This window comes from Rhinolophus hipposideros (genome assembly GCF_964194185.1).
Source record: "Rhinolophus hipposideros genome assembly, chromosome: 1".
In the NCBI taxonomy this organism is placed as follows: domain Eukaryota; kingdom Metazoa; phylum Chordata; class Mammalia; order Chiroptera; family Rhinolophidae; genus Rhinolophus; species Rhinolophus hipposideros.
In genome coordinates, this window is record NC_138047.1 from 21,664,133 (window position 1) to 21,676,502 (window position 12,370).

General features: G+C 41.7%; 1 protein-coding gene across 3 annotated transcripts in view; it reads left to right on the forward strand.

Annotated features, from left to right (window-relative positions):
* The window catches only part of FRMD4A (FERM domain containing 4A), a 566,526-nt gene that overhangs the window by 232,854 nt on the left and 321,302 nt on the right, over window positions 1-12,370 (forward strand). The gene's annotated exons all lie outside the window — the stretch shown is intronic.

The following is a 12,370-nucleotide window of genomic DNA, read 5'->3' on the forward strand; positions in this document are numbered from 1 at the left end:
TTCCAGCTGGGGGAAATCTGCGGGGCCAGGCTCTGCTGATAGCAAAGCCATCCGATGTATAGAAGGTGATTTCTGCGCATCTTTGCTCCAAGAGCCTCCCATTTTGACCGTTGTTTACTTATGCTGGAGCAGAATTACTCACAGTGATCTTATCTTTCTTGGATGCAGCCGGTCAGCCATGCTCTGCCATCACAGATCAGTGGTCCTGGGTCTGTGTTTGTATGGCACTGTGTAGAGAGAGATGCAATTCCATGACCTCCTTTTCCGCATAGCTATTATTAGCCTGAGAGAGAAAACAAAAACCAGAAAATCAAAACATGATGTTTCTGTGGTTCTGACCCCACCATCTCTGCAAGAATCCTTCAGAATGTTTCCCCATGTGGTCGGGTCACGCCCAGGAAGATGTCTAAGGTGTACGTATCAGTTTCCAAGAGGTGCTATAATAAATCCCCACAAACTGGGTGGCTTAACCACAGAAATGCTTCTCTCCCAGTTCTGGAGGCTGGCAGTCCAAAACCAAGGTGTCGGCAGAATTGGTTCCTTCAGGAGGTTCAAAGGGAGAGACGGTTCCATGCCTTTCTCCCGGTTTCTGGTGTTTACCTGCAGTACGTGGCGTTTCTCGGTTATAGGTCCATCCCTCCAATCTCCCTCCATCATCATACAGCCTTCTCCTCTCTGTGTGTCTGTCGCTGAATCTCCTCTCTTTCTCTTACAACTTTAAAGATAAAATCCAACAACCCCTAAGGAAATTTGGGAGGAAAAAAGATTTGCTTTAGACAGCTATGAATTGTGAGGAGTGGAAAGACACTGTTTGGCTGACCTCTTTCCTAAAGCGCCAACAACTGCACTGGGGGCTTCCCACCAGAGTCCCCCTATTGTTCTTAAAATTCCAGAACGCTTGCCAGCACGGTTCTCCAACTTCCTCTTCTCAACCTATTTCAAAGACTCCATCTTGTGTGAAACTATACACTTTACCATTAATTGCTGTTTTATACTGACAATTATCTCCTCAACCCCCCCCCAAATTGCCCATTGTGTATTTGTATTTCTAATGAGCTTCATGACTCTGTTTGCCATCATCAAACTTCTTTATTTGAAAAAGGCATGAGAGAGGTGTCAGGTACCAATTAAACCAGTGCATTAAACCAGTAAATCGGGACTACTGCACTGGGCAATGCCAACACTTCTTTCCAAGAGTGACTGGCTTCTCAGCATCTCTCCACACGATTCTGTGGGCCCCAGGTTCTTCCTGAACACAGAACACTAGTGGCCATGGGCATTCCATGCTTCCTGCTTTTTGAGCCATAAGCGGGGTCTCCACATTCTGCCAGTAAGAGATTTTGTTACTGCAGGCCGATCCCATCCCGTTTTTGAGCAGACTTTCAGAACTGGAGATACAGTCAGTGAATGGCAACTCCCAGGGCCAGGAGGCAATAAACATTTTTGACATAGTAACAACCAGGGAGAGCTCCATGTTCTTTGTAACTCTGCCATAATGTAATAAGTGGGGGGCGTTTCAAGAAAAAAAAATGAGTCATGGGAAAAGCGGGGATTGTGCTATTAAGAGGCCAGTGCAGTGAATAAGGCAGTCTCCAAGCTCGTTGACCAGAATTTCCTCAGTTCCTGTTTCACCATCCAAATCCACCCAGCCCCATGTGTGCTCGGACTTGAATATTTGTGGGGACCATCTGGGTCCTTTAGCTGGCTGGGACTTTCAGCGCAATGGCAGCCATCCCAGTAATATTGTGGTAAGCTGGTTAGTTCTTCAACCTGTTTCAGGGCCATTGGCTACTGCCCCCCACCAACCCCCCACATTCTTCCTCTATTTCCCCTCTGTTTCCTTCTCCCCCATAAGAACTCTAATATACTCTCCCCTATTCTCTTGGGATCTTGCTGATTAACAGCACAGAATTAATGTCTATTGTTTCTTGAGTGACTGTGTGCTAGGCTGTGTGATAAATGCTTTTACATTTTTTATTAAATGGTTAAAACAGCTCTATGAAGTGGGTACTATTATCCCCATTGGTGGGGAAGGAAGCTGAGGCTGGACTTCAAAAGTTGGCCACAGATTCCACAGTGGGGAAGCATGAATGCACGATTTTAACTGTTCTGCGTAAATCCAAAGCCTTTCTATTTCACACCACTCCCTTGCCACTCATTGGTATTAAAACCCAAGAGTCACATTCTCCCATACTTCTTGGACTTGGAAATCCCTCAAAGGGGAAATTTATAAGATGGAAAGTACTTTTCATCCCTAAAGTTTCACATTTCATGTTACAGTCAGTTTTGTTTTCAGGATTCTTCCATCCTAGTACAATGAGGTTCTTCTTTGAGTTTTCAGAGCACAGCTGGGAGAGAAATCAGCAGGGATATTTAAATCATCTTCCCCATCAGCTGATACTTAGCTGGGAAGCATTAAAGACTATGTAAAGATGGTTTAGAGTTCATATCAACCCTCTTGCATGTACATTTATTTGCACACATTTTGTGTACAGTCTTTGAGGGTTCCCAGTCCCCTTGAAGCCAAGAGCCCCCAAGATAAGAATCCCTGTAAAGACAATCAACACTGAATCAGCAAGTTTTAAAAGGAGACGCTCCAGAAGCCATCTGATGCTCAAGGGTAGGCCCAGACCATGATTATGGTGTGACTCTAGCTTTAAGACCCTCTTCTTCCCCTTCTAGCCATTCACAAAAGAAATACCAAGTTAGTCACCACAGACCTGGGCTCCAGAACGCAACCTGTCACTTTGTCCTGGGCGGATGGATATCAAGCTCCCGGCCACTTTCCAATGTGGGCTGCAGAGTTCAAGGCCTGGCCCTGTGTCTCCTGCAAACCCATGTAGCTGCCACTCCAGAAATCTCCACCAAGGCCAATTCCTCCAGAACACCTCATGGGTAGTATTCCCATCAGGGGACAAGAGGAGAGCTGACCGTGCCGTGGAATACAAGCTGGCAGGCGGCCATAGGAAGGAGCTGCTTGCCATACCCTGGAGCCCAGGCCTCTGTGACAGTGTCATTGTGTAGGGCTCCACTGTGAGATGCTGGTCTACTACAACCAGAGCACATCCGAATCTGTGGGCAGCCATCGCTCCTGAGGAACCAAGGAACTGTTCTCCTTGTTTCCACCAGGCGAGGACAACAATAAAAGCAAATCCCAAAGGATAAAGAAGTTAAAGCAATTCACACTGGTATATTTCCACCAGGAAGAATCTATTCTTTGCTTCACACATCTATTTAATGGAATTGAAATTTTGACACCAGAGCCATCAAAATTCTGTTCCAATCAGGATGTCACTTTGCCTCACGGGGTAATTCCACAATATCCCAGAAGTGATGTTGGAGGTGGAAGTCTCACCACTATGTCTGACAAATCCGAAGGACCATGGGTAGCGTGGCCCCAAGGTGTAACTCCTCAGTTTACAAAGAACTCGCTCTCTGTCTTGTCCAGGTAATCTCCAAGGATCAGCCCTGATGACCATGCTTCTCAATAGTAGCAGTGACTACTGGCTGGGAATTTTGTATTTCCACATTTGGAAATATAAAATTGGATCAATATGGATGGTCCTCATTAGAGCAGCCACTCAGTCTTTCCCATAACCAGTCTTTGGGCTGCTCTGGGGCAAAGCAGGTGGGCTCCCGCATCCCTGCCCATCCAAGCGTTCTAGCTGTACAAGGTCAAGGGCCTGATCCTCACCCTGAACAAACAAAGTACTTCCTGTATGGGGTCAAAAACCAGAAAGGCTGGAGCCAGGAGTCGGATCACCAGAAAAAGTGTAAAGCTGAAAATCACCTTCACCTTGGTATTAACAAGTATTAAATTAATCCTGCCTTTTGTTTTCTTAAAATAGGGTCAAAGTAAGCTGTTCTGACTCAACTGACCTAGAAAAGACTGTTTCACAAATAGTTATAAAGAGCTTTGCACGTTGCCCTGTGTCCTTTTTAGAAGATTTTAGAGCAGTCCTGCAGCATAATATAGACGAGAAAGATCGTGGCTCCTCTTATTACATTAACACGCTTTCACCTCAAGGTTGTTATGTAGAGAAAGGTGTCACAATGCCTGGTCACTACAGTCACTTTAGAGCCGTAGTGATTATGATGTTTGATTGTATCTTAAGCAAATATTTGAATTAGTTTAACAAATGTGTGGAGGAAAGTAAATCAGAATTTGTGTGTATGACAGAATACATCAGAGTAGATGATACCAAAGATTTATTGCATTTGGTTAGTAAACTTGAAAGTACATTTCAGTGATTCAGTCTACTAAAACAGCATTTATTTAAATTTATGCCCTAAATATTTCATAATAATTTTTTAAATTATATATGTCACTATAAAACAGGGAAAGCTCTGATCAGTATATAACAGAGGTGCTAATCATTAAAAGGTGGAATACCCACCCCCAGTTGAACCAAGACACTTCAGAAAGACAGCGGAATTTGAACATTTCAAAGAACGTCACAAAAAAGGCTTTTTCGAAAACATCATAAAGAAACCAAGTTATCCTTCCTTAAAAAACAGCTCTGAAGAATTTTAAGGACTGAAAGAACTCTGTTTTATGTGGAGAAAGCAGAAGTGTTCTTATTGCCCAATTTCAGCCTGAAAACTCAAAAACAAAATAAAACAGAAGAGTGGAGTATAACTCCATACAAGTATACTCCATGACTCTTTCAAAGTATTACAAGTTGCTGTTCTCAGAGCTTCATTATGATAAAATAAGTCATTTTGCTTTCTCACAAGGGAGTCATATAATTCCTTTAATTAAGAGGAAGTACAACAGTTATTCCACTCTGAAGGCCTGGCACGTGCTGCCTCACAGCCTGAAGAAATATATTTACACAGTATTGTTGGTAAGACACCTTGCCATTCTGTCTCCACACACCCTGCATATTTCTGTTTCCGCCACCTTCCCATCAACACCTCATTAAATGGAACACCTGCTTAAGTGAACACTGAGCCACTGTGTCCACCATAGAGCTGAACGTTGTCTCCTTCTGACCTCAGTTCCTGTGAAGAATGCATTTGCAGGGTGGTCAAGGAGACGCCTGAGCTAATCTGTGGTGTCTGAAGAGTACAGTTCCGGTAATAAGGGATGGGAGTAAGAGTACTGCACCTGGAGATAGGATGTCTGGATTTGGGTCACCGGCTCCAAACTGACCTTCCAAGTCCCCGAGGCCTGCTCCCGCATCTCCAAAATGCAGTTCATCTCAGATGAATTTTGTACTCCTCCCCACTTTCAGAATTGCATCACTCTGTTTTTTGCTCTAGCATTCACTTCAACTAAATTCTTTTAATGCCATTATTGAATCTCTCCATTACACAATGGAGATGCTATTAAGATGATCTTGTAAATGAATACCAGGCATTTTCCAGTAAGCCCCTCCACCACACACACTTTCTAACCAACTTTGCTTCCTCACAAGAACTCTCTCTGTTTCGTTCAACAGACGAATGACTTTCCCTCAGTGACAAGGAACAAGTGATTGTTCACAAAACTAGATCACTGGACACACACAAGCCCAGTGTAGTGGTTATGTCACTGATTCGGAGTCAGAGGGTGGGGCTCATATTCAGACTCCACCATCGAACTGGTTGTGTAACTCTAAATGACTTAACTTCTCTGTTTCTGGGTTTCTCCAGCTGTAAAATGTGGAGGGTAAAAATAATAACCACCTCATGGGGCTATTGTGAGGATTAAATAAGTTCATATTCGTAAGGCACTTAATGATGGATAGAGTGCCACCACTTGATGGATGGATAGGTAGGTAGATAGGTAGGTAGGTAGATAGATAGATAGATAGATAGATAGATAGATAGATAGATAGATAGACACTAAGCAAATGAGCAATCAATAAGATCTTACTTAGACATTAGAAATGCCTTAGATGTGAAAGGTCTGCCTCACCAATAGAATATATAACATCTAACCCACTGTGAGCAAAATGGATATCATTAAACAACAATTCCAGTAAATGGTCTAAGAACAGGTCATAAAAATAGCCTTCTAATAATTCACAAATCTAAGCCTTTCAGCCACAGGATCAATAGCTTGGTATTTCCAGTACATGACAAAGATCACTACAACCTCAATGCAAGTTCAATAAAAAGCAAACTCAGTAAATATTTAATATGTATAATTAAGTTAAATTAATTAATTTAATGATTTAGTTTGTTGGCGGCTGTTCTGTAATGATTTTTTTATGTGTCCAAGAATGTAAAGGTTGTCCCTTTCAAACATGCTGAAGAAATGGTGTCCTGAAAGTCACCATTATTGTTGTTTCGTCCAAACACAGCCAGTGACCTTGAGAATAAGTGGAAACATAAAACAGAGATTAGCAACAGAATAAAATAGAGACCCACCATAAATTTAGGGAGCCAGTAGGATCAGCCTTACTGATAAAAGTCATTAGTAACAAGTCTTTGCTCAACAAAGTCTTGGGGAGATCTGTAGCCATACTTAAGGTGGTGACACTGTCGTATATCTTGGCACACAGTGGAAATTCTAAGTACCTTTCTTGCCTGCACCGCTAATTCTTTTTAAGGTTAACTTCTGCGTTTGGTAGATTTGAAACTGAGTGGCTGACTGTCGTGAGCGGGATGTGTCTATCCAAGAAGTCCCACAGTCGTTTGTGTCTTTCCACAATGTCAGACTTTATTAGGACAAAGCCGGGGATCTAGTCCTACTGACTCGGTTTCCCATGGGCATTAACCAAGTCTCCGGCCAGAGGGCAGTCTCCAATCGTCGAGGTAGAGCCATTTCACAAAAGAGGGTCACACAGGTTTGCAAGCGATAGGGTTAGTTTGGCAAGGCGAACAGAGTCTTACAGAAGATGGATGGGAGAGAGTTGGGTGTTCAGCGAGAGTCCCTTTTGTGCTGGGCGTGTAGTGTTGGGTGTCAGGCCGGGCTGGTGAGATGGGTAGGAGGCAAGGCTTCAAGTGCTCCGTCTGAGACGAGTGCTCATGTGGCCATCAGCTTGTCAGTTGAGGTTTGAGTGATGAGCTGTCAGAGAGCTGATTTTATGCTCAAGACTGGGTGCAGTGCACCCATCTACAGTCCAATAAAGCTATTCAGATGGTACCACTCCACCCTGTGTTATCTGGTTAGGGAGTTATCTGGTTAGGGCGGTCATTGGGTACACCTTTCACGTGACACTCTGGCATGACTGTCACTTGGTAACTGACATAGCTATCAGAATTATCAATGTCCATTTTGTGTTTATAATTAATGCTCTACACACTGACAAATGTTATCAATTTTATACAGTCTACATCTGATTAGGTTTCATGGTCCAAAGTCGTTCAAGATTCAACCTTCTCATTGCTTTGATAGCTCTTCCTAAGGCCAAAGGGAAATTTTACAAAGGTGAATATTTGGATGAATTACCCTTTGTTCTTGCTTAGTGTAGTTTAATTTCCATTCATCCTAGCAGGTGTTTTTTGGGGCATGTAATACAGAGATGCAAAAGGGAACCATTAGTAAAGATTCTTTCAAATTGCCTGTAAATGTGGCCTGCCATGGGTAGATGGATCTCACATCTTATTGCTTATCATTAGTTTATGCCCATTATTAGAATGTTTATGGGACACGGCTGGACCCATTCGGATCAATGAAGCCTTGGTTTAGAAAAGGGAATTAATATTAGGGAACTTTATGAACCAGTATTTTCACTTATTAAAGGAGATTATAAATTGAAATAAAAATGAGATGCCATTTTCACTCATCACTCTGCCCCAAATTCAGAAGTTGGCTGTCTGAGGCGCTCTCTATATTGTGGGGGTGTAAATTGGTACAACCTCTATGAAGAATAAAATTTGCAGTATCTATTTATTTTGAATGTGCATGACTTTTGAGACAACAATTCTACTTCTAGAAATTGACCTTATAAATATTTGGGCAAAATATGCAAAATACGTTTTCATATTAACAACACGTTCAAATACCCATAGATAGGGGATAGATTAAAAGAAATATTTCAGACAATGATGTACTATTTACAGTTGTAAATATGTTACCATTTGTGATATGTATTACATATACATTTTATATATGTAATATATATTCAGGCATAAAATTTTACCATTTGTGTGTGAGATACATATCACCCAAATGGCAATATTTGATGCCTGAATATATATATGTATGTATGTATGTATGTATGTGTGTGTGTGTATATATATATATATATATATATATATATATATATATATATATATATATAATAGTAACATATTTACAATTTATTGTCTGGAATATTTCATTTAATGATGATATATATGTATTTACATACATAGATAGCTTCTCATTTCAGACTAGCTCTAAATGCTTTACCTAGAGTTATCGCATTCATTATGAAGACAACCCTGCCAGGCATGGAAATCCTTAAATTTCGTGTAACTTTTACAGATGAGAAAGAGCCATCAAAAACCTCCATAAGATTTGAAAGAACGTGGCAAGTCTCTGTGTTTCCACAACCTGCAATGAGCTCTAGAAACCATAGTGCCCCAGAACATGCAGGTGGTGGGGCTGAGATTCTGGCATATTCCTGGGGTGCCCTGCTGGTGCCGATATCAGAATTTCTACAAATCCCTTTCACTCCCAACAGTAGAGCCGGTGACAGGTGGCAAACCTGAGAGGTCAGGCGAGTTATTTTGTGTTTCTCTCCATCATCAGCCCAGAGCACACTGCATATGCCTGACACCAATGTCACTGCCTGTGAGTTTTGAAAGTCTTGAAATTCATCCTTATGAACAGGCAGGGCGTGAGGGTGTGAGAGGCAGGGCTGGAGTGGGGTGGGTGGGACACATGTGGAATAGAACCTTTGTACTTGTCAGAGAGGCTGTCAAAATTGAGAATGCATTGTGAGTGGGGAAGACAAGGTTGGTTGTGTAAGCCGTCTGACACAAACATGGAAAGAATAGGGCAGACACTGCTAGCATGGTCTGCTGATACCACTGCCCTGATCCTTGGCCGTGCCAGCCTGCGGGGGGCCCTATAGAGGCACACTTTTAAATTAACATCTGTCCTGCGAGAGGCAGCTAGATCAGACAGGCAAGCTTCTGTAATGATAGGCCCAGACAGGCAGCAGTCTATAGGGCCATCAAAAGAGCCTGTTTTACTTAAACAAGCATAATGCCTTTAAAAAAACTCATCTCTCTTTTTAGTTTTAGGGTAAGGCAGAAGCTTTACAGACAAACACATCAATATCAGTCTCTTGTACACTTATTTTGGGGGAATGGGGGTTGGCACTATAAACTGGGTCTATGGGACATAATTGAGTGATCAGAATAAAAGCCAGTGATTTTGCTTTAAAAAAAAATCTCAGCAATCATTTAATCCTTGTTTCAAATTGCTGCTTAGGTTCACCAATTGAGGCACGAAAATGGTTAACTAGATTATCTTCATGACCAATTCTGATCAACTCGATGGTAGTCTGATCCACTGCTTTGTACCTGACCTTCAGATAAATGGTTTTGCTGAGTAGAAAATCACTGCACCAGGATGGACAAAGAAACCATCCCAGAAAAACATTTTTTGCATATTCAATTGTCTACTGCCTTGGGTTTGCACACCATTGTACTTCATAGAGAAAGTTTGGTATAAATGGAACAGTGGTCTAGTTGAACCATGGACCTTACCTGTGCCAAGTACTCATACTTTTGTAATCTAATCTAATCCAATCTAATTTAATATAATATAATTTTATATAATATAATATTATATAATATAATACCAGATCTTATATATTAATATTTGCTCCAAAAGACGCATTAGAGCTGATTGTCTGGCTAGGTCTTATTTTCGGGGAAACATGGTAGTTCTCTCTAGAAGGATGGTTTGCCCCCAGTTTCCTTAGGGAGGGCTGAGGGGTGACTGGCTTCTTGTCCATACAATTTAGCCAATCCCACGCCCAAAGACTTTCATTTTATCTGAGTCCCTTCACCAAAATGTGGAGCCTGCTGGAGGAGATTTTTCATAGACATAGGAGAGGGAGATGATCGCCTGAGAGTCAAACACAAAGAAGCTCAACATGTAAAAACATAACCATAAATGTTATTATTTAAATGTAATGAATTCTAGTGTTTGCCTACCATAGCAGTCATGTTGTTGATTAATTGTTCTCCACTGGCGAGCCCCGGTGGTGTGAGTCAGATCCTTGTCTGGTGGTCACTAAGCTTTGATCAATGGGTCAAGTGTATTTTTTTCCAACTGTGATGTATACCATCAAAGTGATGTCTGTGGGATGGTATCAGGTTCTTGTGCTGCTAATATTGAGGCCTTGGCTGCCACCTCCTCAAACCAAGTGGTCTCTGGGCTCAGGCCCCTAGGATCCATCATGGCCCCCGGCCATACACCTGTCACTGTTGCTACAAACCCCTTCCTCAGGGGGTGTGTTCTGTACCTCACTCATTCTTGATCATGGCCTTCCCTGTGGGGTAAGAGGAATGTTCTCCTTTCCTCTATTATCAGTGAGTTCTCCCTCATCCCCCAAGTCCCGGAGTAAGTGCCGCCAATAAGGAAATATACTCTTCTTTTATATACTCAAGAAATGATAGTACAGTAGTCCCCCTTTGTCTGCAGTTTCACTTCCCATGGTTTCAGTTACCCGGGGTCACCAATGGTCCAAAAATATTAAATGGAAACATCCAGAAATACACAATTCATAAGTTTTCAACTGTGTGCCATTCTGAGTGGCATGATGAAATCTCGCGCCATCTGGCTTCATCCCACCCAGGACGTGAATCATCCCTTTGTCCAGCGTCTCCACACTATGGACACTCCCCGCTCATTAGTCACTTAGTAACCATCCAGGTTATCAGATTGACTGTGAAGGTCTCACGGTACCTGTGTTCAAGTTACCCTGATTTTACTTAATAATGGCCCCAAAGCCAGTCGCATAACTTTTATTACAGTATATTGTTATAATTGTTCTGTTTTATTATTAGTTATTACCAGTCATTCACTGGAGGTCTTGAAACGTACCCCCTGTGGATAAGGGGGGATACTGTATAAAATTACAGCACATCTTGCCATCTCTTATCCAGATTGTAAGGTCTTGAAGAAGGAGCTAGGTGTTAATCTTCTTAGCAGAACTAATATTCATCCTAGTATTTAGCCAAGTTGCTGAATAAATATTTGTCGAAATGATGCATGAATAAATGAACCAATATACGTTCAGATTTGATATAATCATCAACAAAATTTCTCACAGTTACCAAAAATATATAGCAATTAGACAGAATATAGTTACAAAAATAATTTCTGCATTCAATCTGCCCAAGTCATCTTTTGTCATATTCTCATATACCAATAAGCACTGACATCGGTGAGTTTGCCTTTTAATAATGTATCTTCAACCACTTCTTTGCCTTTTAACTAGTGTGGTCCTCCTGCTTCTAGGGAACCAACTTACCCCCATGTGACACCTATCATCCTCTGACACCATAGTAAATGTCTCTTATGAATGACATGCATAACCCACTACCAATTTCCTCATTATCTCTTCATGCTAATTCCCTTCTGGTCAATTTCTCCGTTTTGGAAATGGTTAAAGTGATTCCATTCCCAAAAGTAAGATGTTCTTAATACGGCCTCTTCAGATGCCTAGCTGAAGGGTACCAACCACTGATACTGCCCAAAGGATGTAGTTTCTTGTTCTTGAAGTTTTATGTATATATTCTCGGACAAGCTACTGTTATGGACTGTCCTTAAAGCCTGAGAAATTGGCTTAGAATATTGCCATGTAAAATCATTACTGGGACTCGAAAACTGACTGCCTTAAATGAAAAATATTAACTGCTTTCTATCGGCTGATCCTGGGTTCGTCCCAGGAAAAGGATTCATGAAATTGACAAGTATATCTTTCATGGAGTTCCAGCTATTTGAAATGTTTTGTCCAAATGTAATGCACAAGGAAAGAGGCTGAAGAAAACCTGATTTTGAAAGCCCTCCTGAGATTTCTGGGAGACCAGAACAATATTGCATCTATTTAACACCTATCTTCCCCAGTAGTCTCCCGGTTATATGGCTGATGGTTCAGCCATTGCTCTCTTACCTGGTGAGAGGAGGTATCTGGCTTTTTGAGTACCTTCAGGACAGCTGTAGCTTTAACAGAAGATGGCAACTACATGGCGATAGTTAGTAGAGTCTTTGTTGCTGACGGCGCTTGCTCTGGTCATTGCAGCAAATGCAGGCATGGCAAACGCATTAGCTGATAGGAAGATCTGTAAATATGAGTTCGCTCATCAGTGAAATATATTTTCTATACATTGTTAGCTATTGAAGCCATTCATCACGGCATAGTGATGAATGCCCCTGGTGCCTTGCCTAACAAGAAATGCCTGTCATGAAGCCCACTCCAGTTCTTCTATTAGA